This window comes from Lathyrus oleraceus, chromosome 7, assembly GCF_024323335.1.
Source record: "Lathyrus oleraceus cultivar Zhongwan6 chromosome 7, CAAS_Psat_ZW6_1.0, whole genome shotgun sequence".
In the NCBI taxonomy this organism is placed as follows: domain Eukaryota; kingdom Viridiplantae; phylum Streptophyta; class Magnoliopsida; order Fabales; family Fabaceae; genus Lathyrus; species Lathyrus oleraceus.
The window spans coordinates 442,873,324-442,885,257 of record NC_066585.1 but is presented as its reverse complement, the minus strand read 5'-3'; positions in this window follow the sequence as shown (position 1 = coordinate 442,885,257).

The window sequence follows — 11,934 nt, the reverse complement described above, 5'->3', positions numbered from 1 at the left end:
AGTGAACAAGCTCTGGAAGGTACCTGAGAAATGATATGCATGCAGGGATTAGTTTTTTTTCTTTTTTTTTTCTTTTTTTTCTTTTTTTTTTTTGCGTATTTTTTGAAAATAAACATGCTATGATGCAAATGATGCAGACACGACTGGTTGGCTGTGTCTCTCAGAACACAGGATCAAAGCTTCGGCTTGAACTCGGAACCACGAATTCATCTGAAACCCAAAGTCATCTGAGACCCCAAACTTCTGGACCAATAGTCACCAACAGGATCACAAGTCACCAACAAGTCACCAACAAGTCACCAACTGTACCTGTAATAATGATCATTCCCTCCCCACTCACGGGTGTCATCTAGGCCAGGGTAAGGTCGAGAGAAACGCAACATAAATAACCTTTCGCAGAATATCATCATATACACACCCGAAGTATGTAACGATAATATCCCACCAGGGTCTGAACTGCTCGTGATATCAATGTTCCGCTAAGTGGCGCAATACCACCCGCTTCCCATGAATCACTTTATTCCTAAGTATCCTAGATTTCACTCATGGCCTGGGTATTGGGCTTTTTACCTCATGTAACTCCCACCCCAACAGAGAGAAACAGACAACCAGCCAGGTGAACAGATGAATATGAATGCAAACATTAATGCAAACAATAAATGCAAACAGTAAATGCAAATATATACAAATGAATGCAATAAATACAACAGCAAACAGCAACCAAAACCCTAACCTAGAAAGCGCTAGGAGATACTCGCTTAGGGAAGACGGACCAGCACAGGTCAACTTCTCTATGGTTCCCCAGTAGAGTCGCCAGCTGTCGCATCACGCGAAAAACCGGCGGGAAAACAAGAACAACAGAGCCGCCACCGTGCGTTATTTATCCCAAAAGAGGGAAAGGAAACGCTCAGAGTAAACCTGGGAAAAGACATGGTCTCGCGGCCAAAGAGAATGGGATCGGGAGTCGGTTATGCGAAGGGAAGGTATTAGCACCCCTACGCATCCGTCGTACTCGACGGGATCCACGCACAATAGGAAGGAAAATGGTTGCTAAACACTGCTCAAACTCACACACACTGGCTGAAAGAGACACAAGAAAACAAAAGAGACTGACTCGGCAGGATATCGCATCCTGGGCCTACTTAGTCTATCAGGCATAGACATCAGAGTCGAAGTAGTTCGGACCGGGGAAACGACACATGCTCGCTAGGATATCGCATCCTATGCATACGTATCTCCTTGGACGAAGGAGAATCAGAGCATTCGTAGCTCGGCTGACACGCACACAAACAGACACAGGCAAAGGCAAACGTGGAGCCTGAATGCCAATCACTGGACTTACATCAGCATCCGAACCAAAACACACCCACAAGAAGGCAAACGTGGAGCCCGAATGCCAATCACTGGACTTACATCAGCATCCGAACCAAAACACACACAAAGAGGCAAACGTGGAGCCCGAATGCCAATCACTGGACTTACATCAGCATCCGAACCAAACAAACCCACGATGGAACCCGAATGCCACTCGATGGACTTACATCAGCTTCCAAGCACACGACAACACAAAACAAAGACACAGGCGCCCGGAGAGATCAGCTCATCTCCTGCCTACGTACCTCATCTGGTATGAGGATCAGGGCGACGTAGTTCCCCTACAGAGGGATAAAGGACTAGCCTAACCAGATAACAGAGGGAGACACAACTAGGGAGACTACGACTCGAGCCTAGATGTTATCATGCAAATCATCCCTAAGTTAAGGTTTCTAGCTAACTTGCACAGGAAGCAAGCCTATCCTAATCATGACTTGCACAGGAAGCAAGCCACACCCAACTTGCACAGGAAGCAAGTCAAACTAAACCTAACTTGCACAGGAAGCAAGTCAAACTAAACACACAAACACAAGTAGCACACACTATATGCAAGCAATGGGCTCAAACAAGGTCAGGTTTTAGTCGAGGGGTCATATCAACCTCAACAAACAAACCTTTGGAACTGGGTAGATGTTGCTCTTAACCTTGCCATTGAGGGGCTAAGGTGAAGCAGATGAAAGGTGAGTGAAGATGAGACTTCACAGCTCTTACCCCTGGCCTGGGAGAGCTTAAGACAAGAATGTGTGGGTTCAGAAAGGTGGGAACCCTTCTACACATTTGAAACTGACTCAACTGTACAATTGTACAAGATCTTGGGTTTGTATCTGCAATGCATCAACACAGTGGTGCGAGCAAAGCAGATGACACACAGAATAGCAGGGGATAGGTTGCATATCCCTTGGGTTCTGCCAATTGCCTCTTCACTTAGGAGGTCTTTGACTATGTACAGGGACAAATGTAAACAGTCACAAACATTGCCTCTTAAGGAGGACTTCAGACAGTTGCCTGGCCAAGTAACAGGCCAGGTCTTCCAGACTACATGAAGATTAGAAATATACCTCAATTCAAATTGCTTATACAAGCAAAGCAAAGCAAAAAGTTCACAAGGAACTGAGCAACTAAAAGCACCTGAAATAGTCAAGCAGACATTAGTACGCAACTTCAAACAAAACAAAAAGAAACAGACATCAATAGTTAATCAGAAGCAAATGGATGTGCAAGGCACAAGGCTTAAGGCATGTGAGCCAAGCCACCTACAAAACAAACAAGTTAGTCAATGATATTCAAGCAAGTTCAATCAAAAAGAATTGGTCTCATTGGTCATTTGTTGATCAACCTGAAAAAATGAACTCAAAGGTGAGTAACAGGACCACTAGGGCCAGCCTAGGGTCAAAAGGGAATGAAAAAGTTCAAACAGCAAGGGGAAAGCATCCAAAATCAAGTTCAAACAATCAGGAAACAATCTCAACTGGTTCCACAATCATATCAATCATCATCATCATTTCATGAACAGATTAGGTCAAAGCATGGCATATGGAAGCTCAATAGAAGTCAACAGCAAGACTTAACTCAAAACCAATCACAAACATTTCAATAAATCATCAAATAATTCATGATCAATCATAATCCATAACATGACATGCATATCAAATTTCAGCTCATTTGGATCAAGGGAAGTTGGTTAATGAAAATCAGAAAGGCAAGGCAAGTTTAAACATGCTCAAAGAAGTCAACCAATCATGCATCAACTTGAAAAATTCATAAATCAGAGATAGCATATGATAAATGAATGGGACTAAAACCATGGCAAAGCTTAAGATGTCTAGTAATCTCATGTAAAATTTCATGTCCATCTAATAAAGTATGAGCATTTCACAAAACAAATGGGCACAAGTGTCACACAAAGTCAACATATGATCAAGCAGGGGACAAAAATCTCAAACAATTGGAAAATGCCATAAATAATTCCAAGAAAATTCACATGTGAACTAGACATACAAGAGTAGGTTCATGCAAAAATTTACATCAATTGGAGGTAAGGAAGCATGGTATCAAAAATCATGAAGTTGCATATCAATGGTGTGACACAAATTGTCACACCCTAATTCAAAAATTCACAACTCACAATCCAGATAAGATAAATTCATAAACTCTACATCAAAATCACCATGGATGAGTCTAGTTTATGCACAAAAAATTTCAAGGCCATTGGATAATGCATCATTATTTCACAAAGGATTTGGTAAAAGGTACAAAATATGCATACATGTCACAAACCCTAGCATCATTTAAAATCCATTCATGCAAAAATTCTGGAAAAATCATGATAAAATACTAGACATCAAGATGAGCACAATGCGAAAATTTCCATGAATTTTGGATTAGAAATGGATGAGTTATGATTTTTACAAGTTTGGTCACAAAATGGTATGAATTTTGAAGAAAATAACATGAATTAATAGTTTAATGTGTGACCGATGGCATTTTTGAAATTAGGAGCCAACTTAACCAAAACGACGCGTTTAGGGCAAGGCAAGGAAATGTTCTGATTGGCCGGTTCAATGAAACAGTAACATGGCCATGCAAAAATCGTTCAACACAGAATTCTGGAAAAATGTTTTTAGGGTTTTCATGAACAGTGTTGTCTTCTTCACCATCAAGAAATCGTGAAAATGAAATTGCACAGAAACATGAAATCAAGCACACTATTAAACTCAGCAAACCACACACATCATGAATCCAAGCATCATTTTCACTAAATCATCTCAAACAAAGCGAATCGAGCAAGAACATATTCATACATCAAACTTAAAAACAACGTATCTTCAGAAATAATCAACCATTTTTAGTCATTCAAAGCTCAGTGTGACCAGGGAAAGGAGATCTATAAAGTGTATAGCATGGATTAGAGAAAAAAGAGAATCGAATTCTTACTTGGTTATGAAGAAATTTGAGAAACAGTTGTTGTTTGGTGTGGTAAGCTCGAAACAGATGAAGCTTGTAGTTGGTATTGATGAATGGTTGAAGAAGTTTAGCTCAACAAACTCAAATCCTGCTTAAATCGAAATTTGCCATTGATGTAGCTTGAAGAAACAGGACGGGAAATGAGCTTCTAGTTGGTGTTCAGGGCTTGCAACAGCTTCAAAATAATGATGGATGATGAAGCAAACCAAAGCCAGCTCGAGCTCTTGAGGTTTTGTGGAGAAAGGCTCAACAATGCACAAAATGAGAGAATGAGAGAAAGAGTTTTTCTGCTTGTCAAATGTGGCTGCTAGGGTTTCTTTCAGCAGAAAAATGATGAATATATACTCTGTTTAATGGTACTGATCAAGGTTCATGAAAAAGTGGAATGGAGTTGGTGAAAAGTGTCCTTTTGCCAATTTTCAAGCAAGTTGGTGATGGGTATGTGTACTGCACGAAAATGGGCCTTGAACATGTCCAAAATATGATTTATGAACATATTTGATTGGTAGAATTGGTTGGAAGTGGTTAATTTTGAAACTCATTTTTCAACCTCACTTGAAATTAATTCATGCAAGTCCAAAAATGCCATTTTGATTGGTAATGTTTTGGTGAATGATGGTTGCATATTTGGAAAGAGGGGATCAAATGTGACTTGTTGCAAAAAACCCCACCCAAATTGGCCAAATGGTTTGAGAGATATGGCCTTTTGAAGTTCAAAAATTTTTGAAAATGAATTGATCATAACTTGCCAACCATACATGGGAATTGAGTGTTCTTGGACTTTTTGGAAATGGGAGAACAAGATCTTCAACTTTCATGTTGGGCAAAAATTCATTTGAAGCTTGTATCATGATGTAAGTTTGGGATCAAGAAGTTTCCATTTTTGGCAAGTTTCAGTTACAGGTCCAGTTTCTATTTTTGGAAATTTTTGATTTGGCTTCCAATTCTTCAATAATGGTCTTTGACATGATATATGAGGCCTATTTGGACATGAATAAGCTCTCTCAAACCAACTTCATCCATCAAAACCATAAAATCAGACACAGTTGACCAAGTTTGACTTTTTAGGGTTTCTGACTGATCGTGCATTGAATGATGACCTCTGAACATCCAATCTTTGACCAAAACACTTCCAAAGGATCCCTAGGTCATGTGAACATGTTGGACCAATCCTAGGGCCTTGTTTCCTTGGAAATTGTACTTGCTTGCTTGACTGACTGATCTCCTGACCAGTTTGACCTAATTCTTCTGACTGGCTTGCACTTGAAGCAAAGGGACAATGCAATGCTATGCAGTGGACCATGTTAATGCTATGACCTAATAATGAGAATGTATGTACAATGATAGGTGCAAATTTGAGGTGCTACACCCATATGTTGTTAAAAGAGCCTACTCAGGTGGTGCATTAATACTTACAACTATGGATGGTGAAGAGTTCACTCATCCTGTGAACGCAGATGCAGTCAAGAAATACTTCGCCTAAAAAGAAAAAGAACAACTTGCTAAGTTGAAAACCCGAAAGGGCGGCTTAGGCAAAAAAGGAGCATCTCGGTGGATTGAAAACCCGAAAGGACGATCCAGACAAAAATTAGAGACATAAAAACAAAAAGAATTTCCCGATAAGTTGAGTACCCCACCCTGGGGAAACATATGCAAAAATTAGTGATTATGGCAAGTAACTGCATTCTGCTGATCTTCAGTATTTTGAAAATTGGATTGAGTACAAGGGTTGACATCAATTCATCACCCCGACAGCGGTCGAGATCATAGTGGATATCAAGAGTTGGTAGAAGGATTAAGGATCATTTGTATTCAATGTAACCCTTTTCCATGTAAATTACCATTTTCAACTTTGTAAAAATCTATGGGGTCTTGTCATTTACAGACTACCATTCTATCAAATAAAGTTGAGTTTTTATCCAATTGTTTCTACTCTTATTTATTTCAGCCAATAGTTTAAATTTTATTATGATCATTTTTTTAAAATTAAAAATTTTTAAAGCTCTTTTTCTAAAACATATAAAAAGCAAGAATTTTCCAAGGCAATTAAAAGAAATATCAACAACATTCTGATGGATAACAAGTCCTTGAGTGTGAAACATCAGAGGTCCCCCAAGCAGTTAACCCTTCGGGTATCCCTATACGATTGTGTTGATTCAGTTCCTCAGCAGAATTTTTGATTCCCCAATAGAGCTTTATTCCTTTTTCTTAACTGAGTTGGTTGATTCAGGTACCGTGCGACTTGTCTCCCTCGACAGAGTTTTTGCCCTCCCTAGTGGATTTTGGTTTCCTTCAGCAAAAATGGTTGATCTCCCTAGTAGATCGCATTGGTTTCCCCGCCAATCGCCAGTAGACTTGCTCCCAAGTCAGAGTTTCCTCCTGGTTCCTGAGCAGTTTGTTTTCCCTGTAGGGTTGTCTCCCATTTTTATGGTGTTGACCTAAAATTCCCCACTGGTTCGGTGATATTTCTCTTTCCTCGGCAGATCTCCTCCTTCCTCAGTTAGGGTGGAACCTTTTTGGATTGTTGATCTCTCTGTTCTCCAGCAGTTGTCTCCATATTGTGTGGATTGACCAGGGATTGTACCGATGATTCAATTTCTTTGCGACACCTTTGTATCCTTTGTGATTGTCCTTGTCAACATAATCATCATATACATACACATTCATATAATTTCATATTTGCATATTTGCATATCTGATTAAATTGTTGGTTTGAGATTCTCATTTCCTGTATGGCGGTACTTTATCCCCATACAAACTTCGGTGTCTGTCCCCCTCAATTGTAGATCGACATCCCCTTAGGAAGAAAGACTTTAACCTTTCTCCTCTTCCCCACTGAGTTGTTTCCTTGTGGATGATTATTACTTCAGTTTCCTCCCCAGTTGTTTATCTGGATATAATCACTCCCCTTGAGTTATGTCCTCATTGGGTTGAGTCTTGATTGACTGTTTCGTTCTAGCTCCTACCTAGATAGATACTTTGAATTCCCTAAGAGTCTATTGCCCAGTAACTGGCAATATTCTTCTTAGTTTGCAATTTGTTCCTTCTGGCCCAATACCCGGCAAAAGTGTCCCAGCAGTAGAGTCCCTAGTGGATCTGATTCCCTAGGAAGTATATCCTTGATATGTTCACCCTAACAGGTGACAGGTATCTTTCTCTCCCCTGCTTGAGTCTATCCTTGATATGTTCATCCTAACCGATGACAGATATTCTCTTTTCGGTATTCTACCCAGTAAAAAGGTAGTTGTAATCCCTATTCTCGTTTCCCAGAGAGTTAATCCTTGATATGTTCATCCTAATCGATGACGGGTTTCCTTCTCTTTGCGGTCTTCTACCAAGTAACCGGTAGTTGTACCCCCTGCCTTTGTTCCCCCCGTAGAGTTGATCCTTGATATGTTCACTTTAACCAGTGATGGATTCTCTCTCTTGGTATTCTATCCAGTAACTGATAGATGTAATTCCTATTTTATCTCCTCATAGAGTCTATCCTTGATATGTTCATCTTAACCGGTGACGGATTTTCTCTTTGACGGTATTCTATCTAGCATTCGATAGATGTAATTCCTACTTTTCGTTTAGTTGGTTTATCCTTGATATGTTCATCTTAACCGATGACGGGTATCCTCCTTGACAACCCCAGGTAAGTCTATCATTGATATGTCATCCTAACCGATGACGGATTTTCTTCCCTGTTGAGTTTATCCTTGATATGTTCATCCTAACCGATGACAGATATTCTCACCCTTGGTCTTCTGCCCAATAACTGGTAGTTGTAAATCCTATTTTCTGCAGTTTTCCCCAGCAAGGCTATTCATAGCCAGTAACTGGTAATGAATTTCCTTCTGTTGTTTCGCAGTAAGTCATCCTTGATATGTTCATCCTAATCGGTGATGGATGTCCTCTCTGTCAATTTTTTTATTATCTCCTTACCTAGTAACAGGTAGTAGATAATAGATTTTTGCTCCTCCTATGTTGAAGTTTATTTCTCCTCAGTTGAGTTGAATGTTCCTTAGTGAAATCGCTTTTCCCTGCATGATTCAAGTATTTCAGTTTTATCCTGACTTACTCGTATCCCTTGTAGATGTTGTTAGTTCCCCGGCTGAGTCTTTTCCATGTTGTATGGAATCCCTCAAGTCCCCCAGTAGTTTTAAGTCGTAGCCTGGCCTGCACATAACCCTTTATCCCCTAGAGTCTCTGCCTCCCCGGTGAGTTTCCCTTACGGAATCTATTATACTCTTGCGGACTTTCGGTCTCTCTGAGTTCTTTTCCTTTGTGGCAATATTTCCCCACAAAGAGTTTACTTTTGCATTTCATATCACATGCATCATGAGGTCTCTAAGGGACCAAAATTTGTTTCTATATGTTGTTATTTAAGCCCATTCTATTGAGTCGACATAAAGATTTTAACCTTTGCCTCCTTAGTTAGAATGTCCTTAAATAGGGGCAGCTGTAAGACCCCAATTTTGACCCTAAGATCCCTCATGCAATTTCATCATAAGCATTAGCATTGGGATCATACCTTGGAATCCTCCTTACCCCTCCTTCTTTGGGTTTATTTTAGGAGAGATCACCAAGTACTTTGTGATTGTATCATACTTGTACATTATCATTTTACTAACCAAAGTAACAAAAATATGTCTTTGCATTTGCCTAACTCTTTTGTAGGTATGGCATGATCTCCATTGATCTATAAAGTTCATATCTAAGGTTTGAGACACTCATGACAAAGAGCACAACCATGAATTGATACAAGAATGGTTATGAGCATCATATATGAGTCCCAATGATTTCTACATGTTATATTGATCAAGTTTTCTTCAAGAGTTTGAGGGTGATTTGCCTTGGAAACCTTAGTTTGACTAGGTATCTTGAGTAACTTCTCCAACAAGCTATCTCACCAATTGATCAAATTTCTCAAGGAGCCCTTCAAAATTAATCATTTTATACATATATGATCTACCATGAGTTTAGAAAGTCAAGAGAATTGAAGGTTAGCAAGTTTGTTGATGGTGGTTGGCCAGATGAATTCATCTGATCAAAACTGAATCTCCCTAGACCCTATCTCCTATAATTTTCACCATATGAAAATAATTCCAAGAGAAAACTTACTCTAAATGACATTCCAAACAACTTTCATGTTAATACATAGATCTAGTTTTTCTTGTAAAATCATGTTCTATGTTGAAACATTATAGGTCATTTTGTCTAAACCCTAATTTAAAACTCAACTTCCCAAGGCCATAACTTGCTCAATTTTTATGATATTAAATATTTCCAAGTTGCAAAACAAAATTCAAGATGTCCACTTAAAATTTGATGTTTGGAGTGAGACCTAATTCAACTTTTATGAGCATGTGATATAAGTCAACATTATAGGTCACTTTTGACCTATGTCACTGAACAAGTGATTTTTCCAAACTTCAAAAATGCATAACTCTATCACTCCAAATCCATATGACATGAAATTGATTACCATTTTGAAGGCCTTTGAAATATATACAACTTTTATGAAGACACGTTTCTCATTTGAAGCTCACATAAAAAGTTAAGCGAGGTGGAAAATTGATATATATGACTTGACACTTAGAAAAAATTTCAACATGTTGAAATTTCCAAACTTCCACCTCAAAATTCATCATGATACAATCCTAAAATGGAAAATTATTGAACATGAAAGTTGTTCCTCTTGATCTAACCTTTCCAAAAAGTCCAAGTTCATCCATTTTGGACAAGAATTGCTAGGGTTGCGCATGTCATGAACGTGGTATCATCATTTGGCAAAGATCAAACTTCAAATCTTCACACACACTTGCCTTGCAATCCAAGTTGATTTCAGACTCTCTTACATTCATTTGTGGACCTTAAGCAATGATCTCATGGGCCTGTACACGCCCATGCACCCATGCATCATCATTTGCCAATTTTGGAAAGTGAATTTGAAGGTGCAAATATCTTGAGCTGCACCTATAAATAGAGCCCTCTAGCATCAGAATTAAACACACATTCGCGCTAGCTTTGATCCTAAACCCCTAACCCTTCCATTTGAGAGGATAAAGTTGAGAATTTCATCTTGAAATTGAGTTTGAATCTCATTGTTTTGAGATTCAAAACTCCAGGGATCCAAGACCTTTTGTGCATTTCATTCTACTCCTGCAAGAATCCTGAGTGAGATCAAGCACAAGCCAAGGCAAGAACAGTTGAATCCAGGCCTGCATTGAAGGTATTTTCCAAAATATTTCATCTCTTCGGTTCTCTCTCAATATTGCTCATTTCTCTTGATTCTTTGGTTGTCTGAAGTCCTACCAATGTAGGCAAGAAGATTGAGTTGCTTAGAGGTCAAATCAAAGCAACTCAGTTGACATACCTCAAATTTCAACTCCTCATATCTTTCTATATGTGAGGAGTTAGTTAAAATTGAGGTGATATTCGTGATCTACACCATTTTTCCTTTCAGATCATGTCCTCCTTTTTCATTTATGATGTGGTGATGAATGGACCAGTCCGGTCAAGGTCGCCTGAGAAGACGACCAGCGCTTTGCTTCGGCAATGATGTGGCGTGGTCCTGAGCCATTAGATGAGTTCAATTTGTTTTAATCATGAGCATACGTTTTAATTACCTAGCGTGTGGACGTTTGACTCAGGCGCATCATGGAACGCGCGCTGGTGGCCACTTGATTTGCCACCTCAATTAATGAGGGAGATCAAGTGGTCCACGTTTTTTCTAATTATTTAAATTTCATTTTAATTGCTTTATTTTCATTAATTCATATTAATTATAATATTGATCCAAAAAATATGAGAGTTTCACCAAAAATTTCAAATATTTTCCTCTTTCATATTTTGAATTAAAATAATTTTTTGGATCATTATTAATGATTTATATAATTTAGTTGATTTTTCATTTGTTTTTAATTGTTTAAAAATACTTTTAAGTCTTTAAAAAATCTGAAATTTTTTCTCCAAGGTCCTTTGACCTTGTTTGACCTATGATAAATCTCATGGCCATTTATTTGGTGTTTTGATGAGGTTTTAGGAATTTGACAAACCATATTAAATTTAAATGCATTATTTTAGTATATTTAATTGGAGTAAATGCCAAATAATTTTGTTGACCAATTGTGATGACTTGTTTATGTTTGACTCTTGTTGTTGGGCCTTGATCAAGGTTGATTTGACTTTGTCAAATCAATATCATTGGATTTAGGGCATTGATGGAATGTACATTCCACCTCCCAAAATGAATGAATAAAATTAATTTGGTAAAAGTCCTTCTTTGATCAATTTGAGATTTCATCTATTCCCCTCCCACTTCATCTCCTTCCCCTTATTTATGCATTCATCTCATTTGGCATATGATATCTCAAAGTCCTAAAGCTAGTTGATTGAAAAATTAACATGAGTATGGATGAGATTAGGCCATACCTTTTGCATATTCTTTTTGTGTGTGGTATGTTTCATGAGCATAGTTCATAATATTATGTCTCTAACATGCATTAACACCAAAATTCTATTGCCCGACCACAAATAGTTGTGACTTCTACATAAGTCCAATTACGATTGCTTAACATAACGCTAAATTTATTACATAAAAGGCAT